The 24,967-nt window shown below is 39.1% G+C and overlaps 2 protein-coding genes across 2 annotated transcripts in view; both read right to left on the bottom strand.

The window, feature by feature from the left end:
• The window catches only part of LOC101110212 (protein SPATA31F1-like), a 113,738-nt gene that overhangs the window by 80,940 nt on the left and 7,831 nt on the right, over window positions 1-24,967 (bottom strand). The window lies entirely within an intron of this gene.
• Window positions 5,600-24,967, bottom strand: part of LOC114112804 (protein SPATA31F1-like) — a 42,301-nt gene continuing 22,933 nt past the window's right edge. Inside the window, exon 5 of the mRNA XM_042243307.2 lies at window positions 5,600-8,294. The gene's annotated coding sequence lies outside the window, so the exon portion shown is untranslated. The remainder of the gene's footprint in view (window positions 8,295-24,967) is intronic.

The raw sequence follows: 24,967 nt of genomic DNA, 5'->3' as shown, positions 1-24,967 counted from the left end.
GGCACAATAAAGGACAGAAACAGCATGCACCTAACAGAAGCAGAAGATATTAAGAAGACGTGGCAAGAATACACAGAAGAACTATATAAAAAAGATCTTCATGACCCAGATAACCACGATGATGTGATCACTCACCTAGAGCCAGACATCCTGGAGTGCATGTCAAGTGGGCCTTAGGAAGCATCACTAAGAACAAAGCTAGTAGAGGTGATGGAATTCCAGCTGAGCTATTACAGATCCTAAAGGATGATGCTGTGCAAGTCTTTCACTCAATATGACAGCAAATTTGGGAAACTCAACAAAGGCCACAGGACTGGAAAAGCTGTTTTCATTTAATCCCAAAGAAGGGCAATGCCAAAGAATGTTCAAACTACCACACAAGTACACTCATCTCACACACTAGCAAAGTAATGCTCAAAATTCTCCAAACTAGGCTTCAACAGTACATGAACCGAGAACTTCCAGATGTTCAATCTGCATTTAGAAAAGGCAGAGGAACCACAGATCAGATTGCCAACATCCGTTGGATCATAGAAAAAGCAGAGAGTTCCAGAAAAAAATCTACTTCTGCTTCATTGACTATGCTAAAGCCTCTAACTATGTGGATCACAACAAACAGGAAAATTCTGAATGAGATGGGAATACCAGACCACCTGACCTGTCTCCTGAGAAAACTGTATGCAGCTCAAGAAGCAACAGTTAGAATCAGACATGGAACAATGAACTGGTTCCAAACTGGGAAAGAAGTATGTCAAGGCTGTATATTGTCATCTTACTTATTTAACTTATATACAGAGTACATCATGCAAAATGCTAGGCTGGGTGAAAGGAATCAAGATTGCTGGGAGAAATATCAATAACCTTAGATATGCAGATGACATCACCCTTTTGACAAAAAGTAAAGAGGAACTAAAGAGCCTTTTGATGAAAGTGAAAGAGGAGAGTGAAAAAGCTAGCTTAAAACTCAACACTCAAAAAACTAAGATCATGGCATCCGGTCCCATCATTTCATGGCAAATAGATGGGGAAACAATGGAAACAAAATAAAGTGAGAGACTTTAATTTCTTGGGCTCAAAAATCACTGCAGATGGTGACAGCAGCCATGAAATTAAAAGACGCTTGCTCCTTGGAAGAAAAGCTATGACCAACCTAGACGGCGTATTAAAAAGCAGAGACAGTACTTCGCCATCAAAGGTCCATCTAGTCAAAGCTATGGTTTTTCCAGCAGTCATGTATGGATGTGAGAGTTGACTATAAAGAAAGCTGAGTGCCAAATAATTGGTGCTTTTGAACTGTGGTGTTGGAGAAGACTCTTGACAGACCCTTGGACTGCAAGGAGATCAAACCTGTCAATCCTAAAGGAAATCAGTCCTGAATATTCACTGCTGAAGTTGAAGCTCCAATACTTTGGCCACCTAATGCAAAGAACTGACTCTTTCTTTAGAAAAGACCCTGATGCTGGGAAAGATTGAAGGCAGGAGGAGAAGGGAGTAACAGAGGAAGAGTTGGCTGAATGCCACCACCAACTCCATGGACATGAGTTTGAGCAAGCTCTGGAGTTGGTGATGGACAGCCTGGTGTGCTGCAGTCCATAGGGTCAGCAAAGAATTGGACACAACTGAGCGAATGACCTGAACTGAACTTACTCTAGGTTTTATATACAGATGCTGGGAAAGAGATGTTTTCTTTCTTCTTTCCTCTCAGGGTGCTCAACTGGGACAACACAATCCCCAAAACATAATCCTGAAACCCTTCCCCAAGTTCCCACCATCTTCTTACTGTATTCAGGAAGCCAAGCTGCAGTAGGATCGAAAGTGGGAGTGAAAGGGGCCACACAGAGAGAAAAAACAGATCTAAGAGATGACATTTTTTACAAACCTATACTCAGCTCCACTTCTGACATCCCAGTTACATAAACCTTGTTTTCCTTTGCTCATATTTGTTAGAATTAGATTCCTGTCATTTGTGAGAGTTCAGGTGTATGAGAAGAGAACTCATTTGATAAATTCGAGATAATGGGAAGAAGACTAAAAGGAGTGAGTACAGACTTAGAGAATGAACTTATGTCTGACGTGGGGAGAAAGATGAGGGGAAGGGACAGTTAGGTAGTTTGGGATGGACATGTACACACTGCCATATCTGAAGTGGATAACCAACAAGGACTTACTGTATAGCACATGGAACTCTGTTCAGTGTTATGTGGTTGCCTGGATAGGAGGGGAGTTTGAGGAAGAATGGAAACATGTATATGTATGGCTAAGTCCCTTCACTGTTCACCTATAACTATCACAACACTGTTCATTGGCTATATACCAATACAAAAAAAAAGTATAAAAAAAAATAAATAAAAATAAAAGGAGTGAGTCAATGGCAGAACAAAAAAGACTATTTCCAAGGAACTCCCTTGGGGTCTAGTGGTTAGGATTCTGTGTTTCCATTGAAGGATCACAAGTTCGATCCCTGATCACAGAACGAAGATCCTGTAAGCTGTATGATGCAGCAAAATAAATAAATAAAGATTATATTCCAACCACATACAGTGCATAAAAGTATATGCCATCCCTACTACATCCTTGTGGTTATAGATTTAAGATAACATTTTATAAAGGGCAAAGCAATATTTGTGAAATTTGAATTACAGAACCAAACAATTTTACAATTTGGGAAATATAATAACTGATATTTATTAAGTTCATACTTTATGCCAAGACCTTTATATGCCTTATTTTATTTAACTACCATTTCACATGTGAGAAGAAGACTAAGACTCAGAGATGTTAAAAGACCACCCCAAAGGCATAATCTACCAAATGCAGGTTTGGGATCCAAGTATAGATCTCTCTGACTCCAGAATCCAGCTCTTTTCCAGCGTAATATATGGCCTCTCTGGAGATCAGTGTGTGTCTACTACATGAGGCTAATATGCTTTAAGATTCTCAGATATCATTTTACTAACATTCATAATTCCTCTACTCACTGGAATTCTTAAAAACTGATGAATAAATATGACTGACTGTTTTTCAGATAATAAAATTCATGACTATATTTAGTACCTTTGAAGACTAGAATGTGGGGCTTCCACTCTTGCTTAAGTCTAATATTGACTTTACACAGGCAGTGCAAACCGTTTTGATACAAATGGTAAATCTTATGGAGAGACACCAGAAATACAAAAGTCTGTTGTTATCTTCTGGAGAATGTATCCCCTGTTTTTCACCAGAATTCCCACCCATAAGCCTACAAAATAGATAGTCCCTCTTTCTCTGCCCTTTCCAATCATGTTGTCCAAGGTATCTAAAGGAAATTTATTTAAAACAAATGAAGGTACTCAATAGGTGAAAAGTGAAAGTGAAAGTGAAGTGGCTCAGTCGTGTCCAACTCTGTGCAACCCATCGCTCCTCCGTCCATGGGAGTCTCCAGGCAAGAATACTGGAGTGGAGTGCCATTTCCTTCTCCAGGGGATCTTCCCGACCCAGGGATCGAACCCAGGTCTCCTACATTGCAGGCAGAAGCTTTAACCTCTGCACCACCAGGGAAGCCACTCAATAGGTAGAGTATGATAAATAAAAAGTTCTTCATTTTCTTCTGTCTTCAAGACACTTAGTATAAATCTTCATTGTCATTTATAGTCTCAACAAGAGACATTTTCCATATGAGAATTCACTGGGCATATGGAAAACCTTGGCTGAGCATAATATGCTCACCAATTTCCTCTAACGGGGATATTTATCATGCTTCTAGGTATTGGCAGTAAACAGCTCAGAATTCCCCGTTACCTCCTAGAACCAGTCCAGTCTGGTTCCTTCCACCAATGCCTCCACTGAAACTGCTCTTGCTAAAACCCCAGCAACTCCCACATTGCCTAATCCAATGAGTACTTTTTAATGATTATCATTCTGGAACTCAGCAACAATTCCTAAGTTGGTCACTGCTTGCTCTGTTCTGCCTTCCTCTGTCTTTTTCTGGCTTCATTCTCTGCCAATTCTTTCTTTTGTCTAGTCACTCCTTCAGTCTCTAAGACTTTCTTCTTTTTCTTTTTCTTAATTTGTCCCTGGTCTCCTTCTATGTTCTCTCTATTCACTCTCTCTGGATGGTCTCAACTGTATTCATGACTTCAGCAACTACCCCGATGACTCCCAAATCTATATCTCCAGTCCTTTCCTCTCTTGTGAACTCCCAACCCATATATCTCTCATCTCTCTCTGGATGTCCCACAAGTATCTCAAACCTAACAAAGCATAGCTGAACTCCTCTTCTCAGCAGTAGCTGGACCTTCACCTTCTGTCTCTATCTCCGTCAGTGTCTCCATGGTCCACAGTCATCTCACCCTGGCCTCAGGAGTCATTCCAGAGTCTTTCCTCTCCTTCCCCCATCTCACCCATATTCCTTCACTTGTCTAGCTTCTACTCATTCTTCTTGTTTCAGCTTAGACATCATTTCTATCAGGAACCTGTCACCAACCCCACAAGTCTGTGTAAGATATTCCTTCTATGTGTTCCTGTAATACCTTAAATTCCTCTCATAACACTTAACACAATACAGGTTTGTAACTGCCAGGTTACTTGTCTATGTCTTTCAGACTCTAAGCAGGAAACGTATGTAAACTGTTCACTGCTATTTAACATGTCCTCAGTGTCTAACACAATCCCTGGCACATAATAGGTGTTCATGATATATTTGTCGAATGAGTGAATCACTGAATCTTAAGCTGGATCCAAGAGTTCAAGAATGTTCACAGTTCAATATGTACTGTGCTTATCATGTGCCATTTTATTTCCTAAATTATCACACTCCCTTAATATGCCCTATGTGGGTGGCCTAGTATCTTTTTTATATATACAAGTTAACTTTATTTCTTTGTATCAGCAATGAAAGATTAGAAAAAAAATTTTAATGGAAAGGTATACTTCATTTATGAACTGGAATTGATCTAAGTAATTCCAATAAAAAGCCAAGTAGGTATTTTGTTGTTGTTGTTGTTGTTGTTCAGTCACTAAGCCATGTCTGACTCTTTGCGACCCTGTGAACTGCAGCACACCAGGCTTCCCTGTCCTTCACTATCTCCCAGAGTTTGCTCAAACTCATGTCCATTGAATCAGTGATGCCATCCAGCCATCTCATCCTCTGTCATCCCCTTCTCCTCCTGCCCTCGATCTCTCCCAGCATCAGGGTCTTTTTCAGTGAGTCAGCTCTTCACATCAGGTAGCCAAAGTATTGGAGCTTCAGCTTAAACATCAGTCTTATCAATGAATATTCAGGAATGATTTCCTTTAGGATTGACTGCTTTGATCTCCTGGCTCTCTAAGGGACTCTCAAGAGTCTTCTATCAATTATTTGGCATTCAGCCTTCTTAATGGTCCAACTCTCACATCCATACATGGCTACTGAAAAAACCATAGCTTTGACTAGATGGACCTTTGTCAGCCAAATGTTTATAAATGCTGACAATTCTTCCAAACTAACTTAAATTTCTTCAAAGAATTTAAGAAGAAAATTCTAGAGAATTTTTGATGAGAAAATTATTCTAAATATTGTGTAGAAAAGCAATCAGGGAAGGATGGAGAATAAAAAGTTTACAAATTAAATATATGAAAGGAATTCTTTCACATATTAGAATATTTAATAAAAATATATAGAAAAACAAGATATTAGCACAATAATTGACAAATTAATGTAATAGAGTGGATAGTCATTAAAGTGTGACCAGTTTTACAGGTGATCATGTATCTGCAAGCAGCCCTGAAACAGGACACTAACAGCAAAGATGTGGGAGACTTGGCATATCTATCAATATGTATACCTCAAGGCTGCAGGAGCCACGGACGAATAAAAACAATTCAGAGATGATTTCTCTAACTTTTCATGCATTTCAGCCAAAAACAAACCTTCTTGTGATTTTCCCCTATTTCTTAGATGAGTTGCTATTTGCTTCTATGCACTGATCTGAATCTCAAAGAACAAGGCCAAGGAAAAGAGTGTCTACCACTACAAAGGGATTTGTTTTCAAATATCTAATGGAATTATATCCAACACTTCTTCTCTGCCCTGTAATTTATGAAAGTTCAGTTCAGTTCAGTTCAGTCACTCAGTCGTGTCCGACTCTTCGCGACCCCATGAATTGCAGCACGCCAGGCCTCCCTGTTCATCACCATCTCCCAGAGTTCACTCACACTCACGTCGATGGAGTCCATGATGCCATCCAGCCATCTCATCCTCGGTCATCCCCTTCTCCTCCTGCCCCCAATCCCTCCCGGCATCAGAGGCTTTTCCAATGAGTCAACTCTTCGCATGAGGTGGCCAAAGTACTGGAGCTTCAGCTTTAGCATCATTCCTTCCAAAGAAATCCCAGGGCTGATCTCCTTCAGAATGGACTGGTTGGATCTCCTTGCAGTCCAAGGGACTCTCAAGAGTCTTCTCCAACACCACAGTTCAAAAGCATCAGTTCTACGGTGCTCAGCCTTCTTCACAGTTCAACTCTCACATGCATACATGATCACAGGAAAAACCATAGCCTTGACTAGACAGACCTTAGTCAGCAAAGTAATGTCTCTGCTTTTGAATATGCTATCTAGGTTGGTCATAACTTTTCTTCCAAGGAGTAAGCGACTTTTAATGTCATGGCTGCAATCACCAACTGCAGTGATTTTGGAGCCCAAAAAAATAAAGTCTGACACTGTTTCTACTGTTTCCCCATCTATTTCCCATGAAGTGATGGGACCGGATGCCATGATCTTCGTTTTCTGAATGGTCAGCTTTAAGCCAACTTTTTTCAGTCTCCTCTTTCACTTTCATCAAGAGGCTTTTTAGCTCCTCTTCACTTTCTGCCATAAGGGTGGTGTCATCTGCATATCTGAGGTTATTGATATTTCTCCTGGCAATCTTGATTCCAGCTTGTGTTTCTTCCAGTTCAGCGTTTCTCATTATGTACTCTGCATATAAGTTAAATAAGCAGGGTGACAATATACAGCCTTGACGGACTCCTTTTCCTATTTGGAACCAGTCTGTTGTTCCATGTCCAGTTCTAACTGTTGCTTCCTGACTTGCATACAGATTTCTCAAAAGGCAGGTCAGGTGGTCTGGTATTCCCATCTCTTTTAGAATTGTCCACAGTTTATTGTGATCCACACAGTCAAAGGCTTTGGCATAGTCAATAAAGCAGAAATAGATGTTTTTCTGGAACTCTCTTACTTTTTCCATGATCCAGCAGATGTTGGCAATTTGATCTCTGGTTCCTCTGCCTTTTCTAAAACCAGCTTGAACATCAGGGAGTTCACGGTTCACATATTGCTGAAACCTGGCTTGGAGAATTTTGAGCATTACTTTACTAGCATGTGAGATGAGTGCAATTGTGCAGTAGTTTGAGCTTTCTTTGGCATTGCCTTTCCTTGGGATTGAAATGAAAACTGACCTTTTCCAGTCCTGTGGCCACTGCTGAGTTTTACAAATTTGCTGGCATATTGAGTGCAGCACTTTTACAGCATCATCTTTCAGGATTTGAAACAGCTCAACTGGAATTCCATCACCTCCACTAGCTTTGTTTGTAGTGATGCTTTCTAAGGCCCACTTGACTTCACTTTCCAAGATGTCTGGCTCTAGATGAGTGATCACATCATCATGATTATCTAGGTCGTGAAGATCTTTTTTGTACAGTTCTTCCATGTATTCTTGCCACCTCTTCTTAATATCTTGTGCTCTTGTTAGGTCCATACCATTTCTGTCCTTTGTCAAGCCTGTCTTTGCATGAAATGTTCCCTTGGTATCTCTAATTTTCTTGAAGAGATCTCTAGTCTTTCCCATTGTGTTGTTTTCCTCTATTTCTTTGCATTGATCACTGAAGAAGGCTTTCTTATCTCTTCTTGCTATTCTCTGGAACTCTGCATTGAGATGCTTATATCTTCCCTTTTCTTCTTTGCTTTTCACCTGTCTTCTTTTCACAGCTATTTGTAAAGACAAAATATTTTCATTATGGAGGGCAGTCCTAAGATGGCAGAGGAATAGGACAGGAAGACACTTTCTCCCCACAAAGTCATCAAAAGAACATTTGAACGCTGAGTAAATTCCACAAAACAACTTCTGAATGCCGGGAGAGGACATCAGGCACCCAGAAAAGCAGCCCATTGTCTTCAAAAGGAGGTAGCAAAAAATATAAAAGACAAAAAAAGAGACAAAGAGGTAGGGACAGAGCTCCATCACAGGAAGGGAGTCTTAAAAAAGAAAGAAGTTTCCAAACACCAGGAAACACTCTCACTGTTGAGTCTGTGGCGAGCCTTGGAATCACAGAGGGCAACATAACCTGGAGGAAAAATTAATAAATAATTAAAACCCATAAATTACATGCCCAACGGTAACTCCCCCAGCGGAGAAGCAGTGCAGATGCCTGCACCTGCCACTAGCAAGCGGGGAATGGGCAGGGAGGTGTGGGCTGCTTGGTTAGAGTAAGGACCAGGCCTGAATGCCCCAAGGGCAATCTGAGGGAACTAACTTGGGCCAGCAAACCAGACTGGGATAGCTACCATGCAAAAAGCCCTAACCTAAGACACCGCCAGGCCCACCACAGAACAAAGGACTGAGCAGAGCTAGCTGGCTGCTGACCATCCCCCTCCGGTGACAGGCAGCCAGAGCCAGAAGGGGGCAATCGCGGCCCCAGAGAGACATTATCTACCAAACTGCAAACAGGCTTCATTGCTAACTAAGACTTCTTGGGATTCTAGATGGTCAACATCCACCTGAGAAGGTGCACCAGTTGTACACCCAGAAAACCGAGCGGCAGGGACGGGGGAGGCGATAAGTTGTAGCGACCACGCTCACTAAACACCTGGTCACCTGAGCTGCTCGGATCTGGGAACGGCACAAAACACAGGCCCAATTGAGTCTGCTCCTCTGAGGACTACCCGAGTACCTGAACCTGAGGGGCTTAGACCTGGGAAGTGCATACAACCCAGGGCCAGCCTCAGACAGTTCCCAGCAGAGCAACCTAGAGCCTAAGCAGTGTTGACAGGAAAAGCACACACGCCGTGAGTGGAGGCAAACCCAGTGTGGCCGAGACACTGCAAGCACATGCCAGTGTTATTTGTTTGCAGCGTCCCTCCCTCCCCAGAGCACGACTGAACAAGTGAGCCTAAAAAAGTGTCCACCACTGCCCCCTTGTGTCAGGGCAGAAATTAGACACTGAAGAGAACAGCAAACAGAAGAAACTAAAACAGAGGGAACTTCCTTGGACACAACTGGTGCAATAGATTAAAACTCTGTAGTTAGTACCGACTAAATAGGAAGGGGCCTATAGATCTTGAGAAATATAAGCCGGATCAAGGAACTATCCTAAAATGAACTGACCCTACACTGCCCACAACACCAGAGAAAGTCCTAGATATATTTTTACTATTTTTACTATAATTCTCTATTTTTTTAATTTTTTTAATTTTTAAGTCCTCTATTACTTCTTTTTCATTGTTATAACCATTACTTTGGGAAAAAAAAGACCCTATTTTTTAAAGCAAACTTCATATATTTTTTTTAATAATTTTTGTGACTTTTTTTTCTTTAATATTGTATTTTTGAAAATCCAACCTCTACTCTAGATTTTTAATCTTTGATTTTTGGTATTTGTTATCAATTTTGTACTTTTAAGAACCCAATCTTCAGTACCCATTTTTACTTGGGAGCAAGATTACTGGCTTGGCTGCTCTCTCCCCCTTTGGACTCTCCTTTTTCTCCACAAGGTCACCTCTATCTCCTCCCTCTCTCTTCTCTTCTCTACCCAACTCTGTGAATTTCTTTGTGTGTTGCAGATGGTGGAGAACACTTAAGGAAATGATTACTGGCTGGATCTAGCTCTCTCCTTTTGATTCCCCTCTTTATCCTCCTGGCCACCTCTGTCACCTTCCTCCCTCTTCTCTTCTCTGTATAACTGTGAACATCTCTGAGTGGTCCAGTTGTGGAGTGCACATAAGGAAGTGATTACTGGCTAGCTTGCTCTCTCCTCCTTTGATTCTACGTCATCTCATTTGGGTCACCTCTATCTTCCTCTTCCCTCTCCTCCATGTAACTCTGTGAACCTCTCTGGGTGTCCCTTACTGTGGAGAAACTTCATCTTTAACCTAGATGTTTTATCAACAGTGCTGTATAGATGGAGAAGTCTTGAGGCTACTGTAAAAATAAGACTGAAAACCAGAAGCAGGAGCCTTAAGTCCAAATCCTGAGAACACCAGAGAACTCCTGACTTCAGGGAACATTAATCGACAGGAGCTCATCAAATGCCTCCATACCTACACTGAAACCAAGCAACACCCAAGGGCCAACAAGTTCCAGAGCAAGACATACCATGCAAATTCTCCAGCAACACAGGAACACAGCCCTGAGCTTCAATATACAGGCTGCCCAAAGTAACTCCAAACCCACTGACATCTCATAACTCATTGCTGGACAATTCATTGAACTCCAGAGGGAAGAAATCCAGTTCCACCCACCAGAACACCGACACAAGCCACCCTAACCAGGAAACCTTGACAAACCACCCTCAGTGAGGAAACTCCACAATAATGAGAACTCCACAAACTGCCAGAATACAGAAAGGTCACCCCAAACACAGCAATATAAACAAGATGAAGAGAAAGAGGAATACCGAGCAGGTACAGGGACAGGATAAATGCCCATGAAACCAAACAAAAGAGGAAGAGATAGGGAATCTACCTGATAAAGAATTCTGAATAATGATAGTGAAAATGATTCAAAATCTCAAAAACAAAATGGAATCACAGATAAATAGCCTAGAAGCAAGACTGAAAAGATGCAGGAAAGGTTTAGCAAGGACCTAGAAGAAGCAAAAAAGAGTCAATATATAACGAATAATGCAATAAATGAGATAAAAAACACTCTGGAGGGAACAAATAGAATAATGGAGGCAGAAGATAGGATTAGTGAGGCAGAAGATAGAATGGTAGAAATAAATGAATCAGGGAGGAAAAAAGAAAAACGAATTAAAAGAAATGAGGACAATCTCAGAGACCTCTGGGACAATGTTAAATGCCCCAACATTCAAATCATAGGAGTCCCAGAAGAACAAGACAAAAAGAAAGACCATGAGAAAAGACTTAAGGAGATAATAGTCAAAAACGTCCCTAAAATGAGGAAGGAAATAATCACCCAAGTCCAAGAAACACAGAGAGTCCCAAATAAGATAAACCCAAGGTGAAACACCCCAAGACACATATTAATCAAATTAACAAAGATCAAACACAAACAACAAATATTAAAAGCAGCAAGGGAAAAACAACAAATAACACACAAGGGGATTCCCATAAGGGTAATAGCTCATCTTTCAATAGAAACTCTTCAGGCCAGAAGAAAATGGCAGGACATACTTAAAGTGATGGAAGAAAATAACCTACAGCCCAGATTACTGTACCCAGCAAGGATCTCATTCAAATATGAAGGAAAAATCAAAAGCTTTATAGACAAGCCAAAGCTGAGACAATTCAGCACCACCAAACCAGCTCTCCAACAAATGCTAAAGGATATTCTCTAGACAGGAAACAAAAAAAGGGTGTATAAACCAGAACCCAAAACAATAAAGTAAATGGAAACGGAATCATACTTATCAATAATTACCTTAAATGTAAATGGGTTGAATGCCCCAACCAAAAGACAAAGACTGGTTGAATGGATACAAAAACAAGACCTCTATATACATTGTCTACAAGAGACCCACCTCAAAACAAGGGACACATACAGGCTGAAAGTGAACAGATGGAAAAAGATATGCCATGCAAATAGAGACCAAAAGAAAGCAGGAGTAGCAATACTCATATCAGATAAAATAGACTTTAAAACAAAGGCTGTGAAAAGAGACAAAGATGGACACTACTTAATGATCAAAAGATCAATCCAAGAAGAAGATATAACAATTATAAATATATATGTGCCCAACATAGGAGCACCGCAATATGTAAGACAAATGCTAACAAGTATGAAAGGGGAAATTAACAATAACACAATAATAGTGAGAGATTTTTATACCCCACTCACACTTATGGATAGATCAACTAAACAGAAAATTAACAAGGAAACACAAACTTTAAATGATACAATAGACCAGTTAGACCTAATTGATATCTATAGGACATTTCACCCCAAAATGATGAATTTCACGTTTTTCTCAAGTGCACACAGAACCTTGTCCAGGACAGATCACATTCTAGGCCATAAATCTAGCCTAGGTAAATTCAAAAAAGTTGAAATCATTCCAACCTTCTTTTCTGACCACAATACAGTAAGATTAGATCTCAATTACAAGAGAAAAACTATTAAAAATTCCACCATATGGAGGCTGAACAACACGCTGCTGAATAACCAACAAATCAAAGAAGAAATCAAAAAGAAATCAAAATATGCATAGAAGCAAATGAAAATGGAAAGACAACAACCCAAAACCTGTGGGACACCGTAAAAGCAGTGCTAAGGGGAAGGTTCATAGCAATACAGGCATACTTCAAGAAACAAGAAAAAAGTCAAATAAATAACCTAACTCTACACCTAAAGCAACTAGAAAAGGAACAGATGAAGAACCCCAGGGTTAGCAGAAGGAAAGAAATCTTAAAACTTAGGCCAGAAATAAATGCAAAAGAAACAAAAGAGACCATAGCAAAAATCAACAAAGCCAAAAGCTGGTTCTTTGAAAGGATAAATAAAATTGACAAACCATTAGCCAGATTCATCAAGAAACAAAGGGAGAAAAATCAAATCAATAAAATTAGAAATGAAAATGGAGAGATCACAACAGACAACACAGAAATACAAAGGATCATAAGAGACTACTATCAGCAATCATATGCCAATAAAATGGACAACGTGGAAGAAATGGACAAATTCTTAGAAAAGTACAACTTTCCAAAACTGAGCCAGGAAGAAACAGAAAATCTTAACAGACCCATCACAAGCACGGACATTGAAACGGTAATCAGAAATCTTCCAGCAAACAAAAGCCCAGGTCCTGACAGATTCACAGCTGAATTCAACCAAAAATTTAGAGAAGAGCTAACATCTATCCTACTAAAAATCTTCTAGAAAATTGCAGAGGAAGGTAAACTTCCAAACTCATTCTATGAGGCCATCATCATCCTAATACCAAAACCTGACAAAGATGCCACAAACAAAGAAAACTACAGGCCAATATCACTGATGAACATAGATGCAGAAATCCTTAACAAAATTATAGCAATCAGAATCCAACAATACATTAAAAACATCATACATCATGACCAAGTGGGCTTTATCCCAGGGATGCAAGGATTCTTCAATATCCGCAAATCAATCAATGTAATATACCATATTAACAAGTTGACAAATAAAAGCCATATGATTATCTCAATAGATGCAGAGAAGGCCTTTGACAAAATTCAACATCCATTTATGATAAAAACGCTCCAGAAAGCAGGAATAGAAGTAACATACCTCAACATAATAAAAGCTATATATGACAAACCCACAGCAAACATTATCCTCAAAGGTGAAAAATTGAAAGCATTTCCCTTAAAGTCAGGAACAAGACAAGGGTGCCCACTTTCACCACTACTATTCAACGTAGTTTTGGAAGTATTGGCCACAGCAATCAGACCAGAAAAAGAAATAAAAGGAATCCAAATTGGAAAAGAAGTAAAACTCTCACTGTTTGCAGATGACATGATCCTCTACATAGAAAACCCTAAAGACTCCACCAGAAAATTACTAGAGCTAATCAATGAATATAGTAACATTGCAGGATATAAAATCAACACAGAAATCCCTTGCATTCCTATACACTAATGGGAAAATAGAAAGAGAAATTAAGGAAACAATTCCATTCACCACTACAATGAAAAGAATAAAATACTTAGGAATATATCCACCTAAAGAAACTAAAGACCTATATATAGAAAACTATAAAACACTGATGAAAGAAATCAAAGAAGACACTAACAGATGGAGAAATATACCATGCTCATGGATCAGAAGAATCAATATAGTGAAAATGACTATACTACCCAAAGCAATTTATAGATTCAATGCAATCCCTATCGAGCTACCAACGGTATTTTTCACAGAGTTAGAACAAATAATTTCAAGATTTGTATGGAAATACAAAAAAACCTCGAATAGCCAAAGCAATCTTGAGAAAGAAGAATGGAACTGGAGGAATCAACCTGCATGACTTCAAGCTCTACTACAAAGCCACAGTTATCAAGACAGTATGGTACTGGCACAAAGACAGAAATATAGATCAATGGAACAAAATAGAAAGCCCAGAGATAAATCCACGCACCTATGGACACCTTATCTTTGACAAAGGAGGCAAGAATACACAATGGAGAAAAGACAATGTCTTTAACAAGTGGTGCTGGGAAACCTATCAACCACTTGTAAAAGAATAAAACGAGAACACTTTCTAACACCACACACAAAAATAAACTCAAAATGGATTAAAGATCTAAACGTAAGACCAGAAACTATAAAATTCCTAGAAGAGAACATAGGCAAAATACTCTCCAACATAAATCACAGCAGGATCCTCTACGACCCACCTCCCAAATATTGGAAATAGAAGCAAAAATAAGCAAATAGGACCTAATTAAAATTAAAAGCTTCTGCACAACAAAGGAAACTATAAGCAAGGTAAAAAGACCACCTTCAGAAAGGAAGAAAATAATAGCAAATGAAGCAACTGACAAAGAATTAATCTCAAAAATTTACAAGCAACTCCTGCAGCTCAACTCCAGAAAAATAAATGACCCAATCAAAAAAATAGGCCAAAGAACTAAACAGACAGTTCTCCAAAGAAGACATACAGATGGCTAACAAACACATGAAAAGATGCTCACCATCACTCATTATCAGAGAAATGCAAATCAAAACCACAATGAGGTACCATTTCACACCAGTCAGAATGGCTGCTATCCAGAAGTCTACAAGCAATAAATGCTGGAGAGGGTGTGGAGAAAAGCAAACCCTCTTACACTCTTGGTGGGAATGCAAACTAGTACAGCCACTATGGAGAACAGTGTGGAGATTCCTTAAAAAACTGGAAATAGAACTGCCTTATGACCCACCAATCCCACTGCTGGGCATACACACCAAGGAAACCAGAATTGAAAGACACGTGTGTGCCCCAATGTTCATCGCAGCACTGTTTGCAATAGCCAGGACATGGAAACAACCTAGATGTCCATCAGCACATGAATGGATAAGAAATCTGTAGTACATATATACAATGGAGTATTACCCAGCCATTAAAAAGAATACATTTGAATCAGTTCTAATGAGGTGGATGAAACTGGAGCCGATTATACAGAGTGAAGTAAGCCAGAAAGAAAAACACCAACACAGCATACTAACGCATATATATGGAATTTAGAAAGATGGTAACGATTACCCTGTATGCAAGACAGCAAAAGACACACAGTTGTATAGAACAGTCTTTTGGACTCTGTGGGAGAGGGTGAGAGTGGGGTGATTTGGTAGAATGGCATTGAAACATATAATATCATATGTGAAACAAATTGCCAGTCCAGGTTCGATACATGATACAGGATGCTTGGGGCTGGTGCACCGGGATGACCCAGAGGGATGGTATGGGGAGGGAGATGGGACGGGGGGTTCAGGATAGGGAACACGTGTACACCCATGACAGATTCACAATGATGTATGGCAAAACTGATACAATATTGTAAAGTAATTAGCCTCCAGTTAAAATAAATAAATTTACATTAAAAAAAAACAAAATATTTTCATTATGAAACATTTAGCCATTCTAAACTCTTTAATAATGATGATGATTAAAAACCAATATAATGGTTTTTATTCCACATTATTTTATTCTTTTAAATTCATACTCTAATATTTTATTCACCACAATTTCAGCAAAATCAATGGGTTCTACCCCTATACTCGTCAGTTACCTTTAAATAAAAATGAAGAGAAAAATCAAGTAGTTATCTATGTCAAACTATATACTCTTAATTCTTGTCAGATGATTTACAAATAGTGCCTTTGGGGACTAGATGGGTCAGGGTAAAATCAATAAAAATTCATCACTAGTATGGAAATGAATTTTAAGTACCTTGACTTACAGTCCATTCAAGGTAATTTTAAAATGATGTAGCTGCTTTGAAAAGAGTCTATCTATCCCCCGGAATACAGAGTTCCAATATGACCCTGCAATTCTATTCCTAGGTATACAGCCAGGAGGAGTGAAAACAAATATATATTCATACAAACACTCATCCACACAAACACTCATAAGCAAATGCTCATAGCAATATGATCACAGAATGTCGGGAGCTGCACTAGGCATTACTGACAAAATGGAGGCACGGCCCCAATGCCCTCTCCTCATCTTGCAGGCACGGCCCCAGGACAAAGGAGTTAGGCCTTGTGATTCTGACTTGTTCCTTCCTTGGCTGGAAAGAATGTTAAAGTGCTTGAGAAGCAGGAGAAAGCACAAAGCCTTCTACAGTTGTGCCCAGAAAATAATCTATAAAGTAACCATTGACATTTGTTCAAGGATCTTTACAAAGAATGTCCCAGGATGAGCATGTAGGCCGTAGCTTGAGGCCATGGGAAGGATTGTTATCTGAGACCTGTTTGTGAGGGAAATATTTATGGCAAAAGAAGATTGTTGAGTTTAGGGTTTAGGAATAATTAAGAATAGCTAGAAGCCTTTTTAGGAGATAGTGATCTTAAGATGCTAGGGGCAAACAGGATTTAAAAAGATAAGATATAAACTGAGGAATGTAGCATAAATTACAATGTAATCACAAGTTAAGTACAGTAAATCTGGGTGGGGGAAACTAAAAAGTTGAACCTCTGACCTAATGCTTTTGTCAAAGTATAAAAGAGAACCTGAAGCTTGAAATAAACGTGTAATTCTGTACTATGAGTCAGAGGCTATATCAGGCTGATTCCCTGGCTGCTAGAGCTGGACTCCGGCAATAGAAGACAAAAAGCTGGAATAATCCAAATGCCCATCTATTGACAACTGGATAAACAAAATGTGGTATTATCACCAACAAAGGAATTATTCATCCATAAAAAATGAAACACTGATCCACACTACAACATTAAAACCTTAAAAACATTATGCTAAATAAAAGAAGACAAACACAGGGACTTTCCTGGTGGTCCCATAGTTAAGACTCCAAGCTTCCAATGCAGGGAGCATGTGTTCCCATCCCTGGTCGGGGAACTAAGATCCCACGAGATGTTTGGTGTGGCCAAAAACAAAAAAAGGAGCCGGACACAAAAGACCACTTAAATCATATGATTCCATTTATATGCAATGTCCTAAATAGGGAAATTTATACAGAAAGTACGACAGAGGATGAGATGGTTGGATGGCATCACCGACTCAATGGAAATGAGTTTGGGTAGACTCTGGGAGTTGGTGATGGACAGGGAGGCCTGGTGTGCTGTGGTTCATGGAGTCGCAAAGAGTCAGACATGACTGAGAGACTGAACTGAGCTGAACTGAACTGACAGAGAAAGTAGATTAGGGGTTACTGCAGGCTGCAGGGAGGAGAACTAGGGAGTGACTGCTAATGGGTACAGGGTTTCTTTAGTGGTATAAAATTCAATAGAGGGCTTCCCTGCTGGCTCAGTGGTAAAGAATCTGCCTCCCAGTGCAGGAGACATGAGTTTGATCCCTGGTCCAGGAGGATCCAGCATGTTATGGAGCAACTAAGCCTGTGTACCACAACTACTGAGCCTGTGCTCTAGAGCACAAGAGCTGCAACTATTGAGCCCTCACTCCTCGAGCCCGTGCTTGGCAACAAGAGAACCCACCACACTGAGAAGCCCACAGACCACAACTAGAGAGCAGCCTACACTCTCTGTAACTAGAGAAAAGCTTGTGTGACAACGAAGACTCAGCACAGCCAAAAATAAATAAATAAAATTATAAAAAGTATTTTAAATTTAATAGAAATGATAATTGTACAATTCAGTAAATATACTAAAAACCACTGCATTATACACTTTAAAGGGGTGCTGTAGTTTGTAAATTATATCTCAATAAACCAGTTATTTCTTTAACACATGTAAATCCAAGACATAAAAATAAGTACAGTTAATATTTTCAGTGTTGCAAATTATCTCCTAGTGGGTATCCACCAGTCAATCCATTCAAAAATGGTCCCATCAGTTATTGCTGCAACTACAGCTTGGGATGCCTCTAAGCCTTGTTCTCTATATGCAGGAAACATGACATGCTTTCTGCTTCATAGGTCTGTTAAGGTAGACAATGCCTCAAGAACTTTTCTTCCAGGTTTCCCCTCAATCTTTAGTTGACATCACGCTTCCTGCTCTCTTGTAAATATTCATTAATGAGTATATCAGGCTTCCCTGGTGACTCAGTGGGTAAAGAATCCTCCTGCAATGCAGGACACTTAGGAGATGCAGGTTCAATCCCTGGGTTGGGAAGATCCCCTGGAGGAGAGCATGGAAACCCACTCCAGTATTCTTGCTTAGGAAATTCTATGGACAGAGCAGCCTGGTGGGCTACAGTCCAGGGGTCGCAAAAGAGTCTGACACAACTTAGTGACTAAACCATGACCACGGTGAATTTATCACTAGTGGAGAGCCTATTGGTCAGTAAGTAACAACTACAATTTCCCTAGGAGACCAACAGCTTTACTCAGTTCAGTTGCTCAGTCATGTCCGACTCTTTGTAACCCCATGGACCGCAGCAAGCCAGGCTTCCCTGTCCATCACCAACTCCCGGAGCTGACACAAACTCAGGTCCATCGAGTCGGTGATGCCATCCAACAGCTTTACTAGGCTCCTAAGAATGTAAATTAAATATGCATAAATTTATGGAAATATATGGATAAATATTATATACAGAAACCATTTTATATTTATTAATTAAAACTGATATTAAAATATATAAAACAATAATAGTAAGACAAGTCCATAACCCACATAAAACTGATTTTATTTGTGCATGCATGCATGTCTTTTATGTGCTAATAGAATTTTTATAGTTGCAATCAAAACATAATAATATGTATTGTTTAATAATATTTGCATGGTTTCATAACGAACCCTTTATGCAAAGTGAAAATGCAAGCAATCATTCTCCTAATATTAAATATTATAAAGTTAGATTGAATATCTTTAGCATATAAATATAGAGAGAATATAGAAATATTCACTATTTATATCTATTAATCTGTACATATGAAATATTAATATTTAACCTTGGCTACTTCATTAGGATAAATTTATGCCTGAGGTATCATATGCCCTTATTACAAATTAACATGTTACCTCCAAAAGGTTACCAATTTAAAGAGCCACTACAAGGAATATGTACCAATTCTACGATAACACTGCTGATACTGTATCCTATTTTTAACTATTTTAGTTGGCATGTTTTAGTTGTCCAGAGTTATTTGTTTCACTTATTTATCCATACAGTAATAAGACTTTAAGATCTTGCAGTAATAAGATTTTACTTTTTATTTAACTTTTTATTTGTGGACCTATTATCTGTGAGTGCCATGTGCTCAGTCATGTCCAACTCTTTGCGACCCCATGCATTGTAGCCCTCCAGACTCCTCTGTCCATGAGATTCTCCAAGCAAGAATACTGGAATGAGTTGCATTTCCTTCTCTAGGGGATTTTCCTGACCCAGGGATCAAACCCACGTCTCCTACGTCTCCTGCATTGCAGGTGGATTCTTTACCCGCTGAGCCATTAGGCATTTTCTGTGAAGTATCAAGAAATGTCCCTGTCCTCTCAGAGCTTACAGTCTAGTGAAATGCATTGATACCCTCTTTTTTATTAATCCTTCCAAGTTTGAATGCCTTCTTTATAAATGTGAATTTTAAAAAATATTATATATATATCAGCCCCTTTGGATTTTTTTAGTGGTACAGAAATCTCAAATACATATATTCTTGAAGCTATCAATCATCCATTTATACCTTTTTAAATTTCTTCCAAAAGGAATGTTATCCTCCTTCTAGATACTTCATAAATGATTTAATCTTTGTCAATTTCTATTATAATTTGGTTCAATGTTTACATTTTTATTCCATATGGATTGACTTTGAAACACAATAAAGGAGGGATTCACCTTAAACTACTGAAATGTTGCCCTGTTTCTATAATACCCTATCTTAAACAACACTTCCTGAACCTCTCTAAACATACAGAGTTTTATATACATATAATTGTCTATGTTGGTACTCTCTAGTCTATTGTATTAATTGACATTCCTATTATTATTGTAGTAAATACTATTTGGGAAATTGTAGGTTTATGGGCTAACCTTGATAGTGCACATAAAAAAAGAACATAAATAAGTTAGTATGTAATAAAAAATAAGAATCATAAAAACTGAGTAAGTTGAAGTAGGTAGATAAGGGCTGTGAAATATGTCTTAAAAGTTAATATTGATAAATGTATTGCTAGGTCTGTCTTCAAGTGAGATTTCCTATAATAGTGGAACATAATTTAGTAGACAACAAAAAGGACAATTATGAATGTTCAGAAAGACTAGAGACAGCAAAATAATAACAGATGAGTTCATGCTGATAATAATAAAAATAGAGCTATACCAATAAATATTAAAAAACTTGCTCCCTGAAGTCAGAAGCTGGATCTGCAGGGACAGGGTCTACTGGATGATGCCTTATCAGAATGAAAGCTTAATTCATGAAAAGCTTAATTAGGCACAGTTTGGAACCCAGAAGAGTTAGGAGGCTGGAAATTCAGTAGGGAGTGTTGAAGCGGCCATAAGGGATTTTTTTATATGACGGGACTGAAAAGGAGAGCGTTAAATGCTAAGAGGCAGGGAGGGAAGAAGGCAGGAAGGAAAGGAGAGATGGCTATAGGCTAAGGCAGCAACAAACTGCTTCTTAAAAAGTAAGATGAAAGATACTTAAAAGACTAGTTTTTGGTAGAGAATATACAAAACTTGAACATTATTGAACAGAGCTGACCTATTTTAAGACATAAATGAAATTTAATTTTTAGTTATTTTATGAAACTTAGAGTATTAAAAACAACTATAATGAATTGTCCAAGGCTACAGAACTGGTGTCAATGCTACGTGCATTAATTTGCTTTTTCCAAACTGCTGGGAGCCAGCACAGGAGAGCCCACCCATGACAAGGTCATGCAGGACTCGAGGGAATCCCTGGGCCATCTGACCCATGACAAGGTCATGCGGAAGAGTCCTGAAGAGCAAGGCCTCAGGACTCGACGGACCCCCTGGACCTGCTTGAGCATCTACCCCCGAACCAGAATCTGTCTGTTTTATTATTTTATGTCTTTCACCAGCTCCTCTGACATTAGCAAGGGGCTGTCTCTGACCAAAAGAGTTAACTTAGGGCTCTACCTGATAAATCTCCTGGGCATGAAAGGAGTGTTTCAAACCCTCTGTTAGCATTCTAGCTTACTTGGCAGATTTATCCAGACTCTTACAACATTGTTGAGCCTATGCTTACTGCCAAGTTCTCACATCCCTTATCCACTGTGTTCCTGGGAGTGCATATAGTCAGGATGTAGAAAAAACAAGTAATAGCCTTAGCATTAGCAACATTAGTCTTTGAGTTAATAAGTTCTTTGCTGTTACCTGCTGAATCTTTGCTCCATCAAAATGCAACTTTGTACTTTAAGGGTGATGCAGGCTAAGAATTTAAGAAGAAACACTTTAAGAAAAAATCATTGTTCTGGTGTTCTGGCTGACCAACCTTTATCAAAAGGAGGTCATGGAATATCAACAGGCCTCCGGAACAGAAGATGATGTACAGAGAATAAGACTCTTACAGAAGGAACCTGATATTGATAAAAGTTATTACTGATGGAATATTGAGTTGACTGCATTTTTCACCTTGCTGTATGTATAACTCAGGGTATAAAAGCCCAGAGAAGAATAAAGTAATGGGCCTCATTCGAAGAAGCTTGGTCACCCTGTGTCTCTTTCTTTATCTCTTTATCTATCTTTCTTCATTCGCCGACGTTGTCCATCCTGAGGATATCCCTGGACTCTGCTGAGGCTGGACCTCGGCACCAAACATTTAAGGCATTTAAAGCTTCCTGGACATGGCTGTTTCCTGCCTGTATCCACTGACCAAACCACCCCAACAAGCTATTTTCAGGTGGTGCTATCACTGAAAACACCACCATTACCTTTCTTGTACATGAGATCAAGTTTACTCTTTGGGCATTTCTAGCTAAATGCCTTGTAATCCTGAGCTACAACATATAAACTGAAAATGCCAATCATGAAGAAGATTCTCTAAAGAAAATATTATAACAAGAAAGTAATTACACTGGAGGAGAGGTCTAGAAAGCAGTGAACAACAAGCAGGCAGAGGAATAAAAGCAGTCTTATCCTGAAAATTAACTCATTTAAGTCTGACACCATGAAAATGCCCAAGTTGGCAAACAAAAGACTACACACTACGAGTGATTTGGGCCCCAAATCACAGTCAGAGCATGCCAACTCTTCTAGCACTGTACTGCTCTTACCATCAGTATCCACATCACCAGGGATCTTGTGAGAACTGCAGAAACCGCATTTTAATAGCATCCCCAGGGGATCCATATGCACATGAAATGTTTAGAAGCACTGTATATTAAAATGTGATGTTTGCTGCTCTAGTACACACTCCTCCAAATATTTCTGTGCATAGAAACTATAGCAGAAAATGTATTTTTCAGGGATATAAGCTAAAAAGCTTATAGTACATGCATGCTCAGTTATGCCCAACTCTGCAACCCCATGGACTGTAGCCTGCCAGGATCCTCTGTCCATGGCATTTTCCAAGCAACAATATTGGAGTGGGTCTCATTGCTCTCCTCGAGGGGATCTTCCCAACCCAAGGATGGAACCCATGTCTCTTTCATCTCCTGCATTGACAAGCAGATTCTTTACCCTTAAGGGTTCTATTAGTTAGCCAGTATTTGGATACTTTCAGTATATGATAGCAGGTCATTAATTTCCCCCTCAAATTTAATACCGATGTGGTACGAAAATACAATAGCAGAGGAAACTAAAGATATAAATCAATGATATCAATGGTGTTTTTTAATCACTGGAAGGAATTAGTTCTGTTATGTAGATGGGTCATACTGAGAAATGATGGCCAGTGCGCTTATATAAGTGTCTCTGAAAGACAGCACAGAGCCACAAACATTAACCATCATATTAGAGACCTAGTTCCTGAGGGGAATCTTCCTAAGAGGAATCCTTCCCTGAGGATTCTTCAGTGCTTCATTCCTAGATTCACTTTGGAGTCTTATAACATCCAGTAATTGAACTTGGCCCATCAGTATTATACCCTGTGGTGTCAAGGCATGAGTTGGGGGGCAGGGTGCAGAAAGAGAAAGAAATACACACTGGAGACTGGATTACCCATGCTCTACTTCCAACAAAGCAGAGTTACCACGCTGACTCAACGTTTTCAGTAGTAAATACACTAGTTCAGAGTTAGAAAACCAGGTAATGGGAACAAAGTCATGACTCAGTAAAGTAATGCTGAACTGGATAAATGTCTTCTAGACATTAAAACTTAAATGCTGGGATGCGTGCATCTGCTTGGCTTTTAGCTTCTTTCGTGAAAGAGAACTGTAACAGTACACTGGTGAATGGTGAAAGAATCCAAATAGAATATGAGACCTATCAGCTGGCAAATATCAGACTAGATCTATCCTCTTTGTTCAAAGTTGAGTAAATTAGGAAAATTATATAAAATGAAGCATTTGAAAATCAAAGAATACCGTTGTTCCAAAAACAGAGAAACAATTTTCTTACTAATACTATGAAATCAAATAAAAAACATGAAAGAAACTTTATAAAATTAAGAAAAAAAATGATAAAAATAAACTGAGATGCCAGACTGATGTAAAGAGGTAGACAGCAAGGACACAATACAAACTTAAACCTAATATTGCAATAGCTAACTAAAGCCCATCTCAAAGACACTGCAGAGTAGAAGAAACAGAGATGATGATGATAAGATAAAGAGAGACAGCAATTAATTACACAGTTCCAACCAGCTGGTCACTGATATCATTGAGGAAAAAAAAAAAAAAACATCAAAGTGAGGCTTCTAGCTAATGGCTGACTTAGGAAGTCAGCAAAGCATTTTCCTCAAAACAACTGCAAACAATAACCTGTGAAATATTTGTGCTTAAAAAAACAGCTGAACTTTAAGTAGGAACAGTGAGAGTCTGAAGCATTCTTGTCTGAAGCAGCTCCAATCACTCCCCAGCTCAGTAAGGTTCTGCCAGGGCAGGGGACAAGTTGTGCTAGGGTGGAAGGAAGTTCACCATGTGGAGTGATGGCAACACCCATGTCCAGTGGCATTGCTGGGAAGTGATGACCTCAGTGATGAGTGAATAAGGAGGGCCAATAACTGCCCAAGGTTGAGGTCATGACTGGGGCAAGTATATTTCTGGCTTAAGTTTGGCTAGAGCTGGGGCAGGGGGGTGGGAGTGGGCAAGGGGTGGTGTGGCTGGCAGCAGGGATCAACTGCAAATAAGAACAAAAGGACTTTGGGGGATGATGAAAATGTTCTGAAATCAAAAATCATTGAACAGTTTACCACTTAGCATGTGTAAATTGTATATGAAATTTTAAATTTAAAACTATATACCCAAAGGAAAACTTGCTAGGGTGAAAAAACAGTTTAAATCTACAGCTCTAATGAGCTCACCAAGCCCCTGGCAAAAATTAATTTAATGTTGCTCAGTTTTTAATTTGTCTTGACAACAGTTTCATTTTTGTGATTAAAAGCTATGTAAAAAGAATTATCTTATCTATGCAGGAAGAGAAAGCCAAACAAAAAGATTACTTGTAAAGGAAGAACATTTACACTGAACTTGAACTTCTCCTGTGCAAAAGTAAATGTCATAATAATAAAATAAATTTTTACAGAATTTTAATAGGACAAATTGAGCTCTTGGAATTATATGCCAGGCTAA

The sequence above is a fragment of the Ovis aries genome, chromosome 2 (genome assembly GCF_016772045.2).
Source record: "Ovis aries strain OAR_USU_Benz2616 breed Rambouillet chromosome 2, ARS-UI_Ramb_v3.0, whole genome shotgun sequence".
NCBI lineage: Eukaryota > Metazoa > Chordata > Mammalia > Artiodactyla > Bovidae > Ovis > Ovis aries.
Note: the sequence above shows the minus strand (reverse complement) of the source record. Positions and strands in the feature narration are given on the sequence as shown.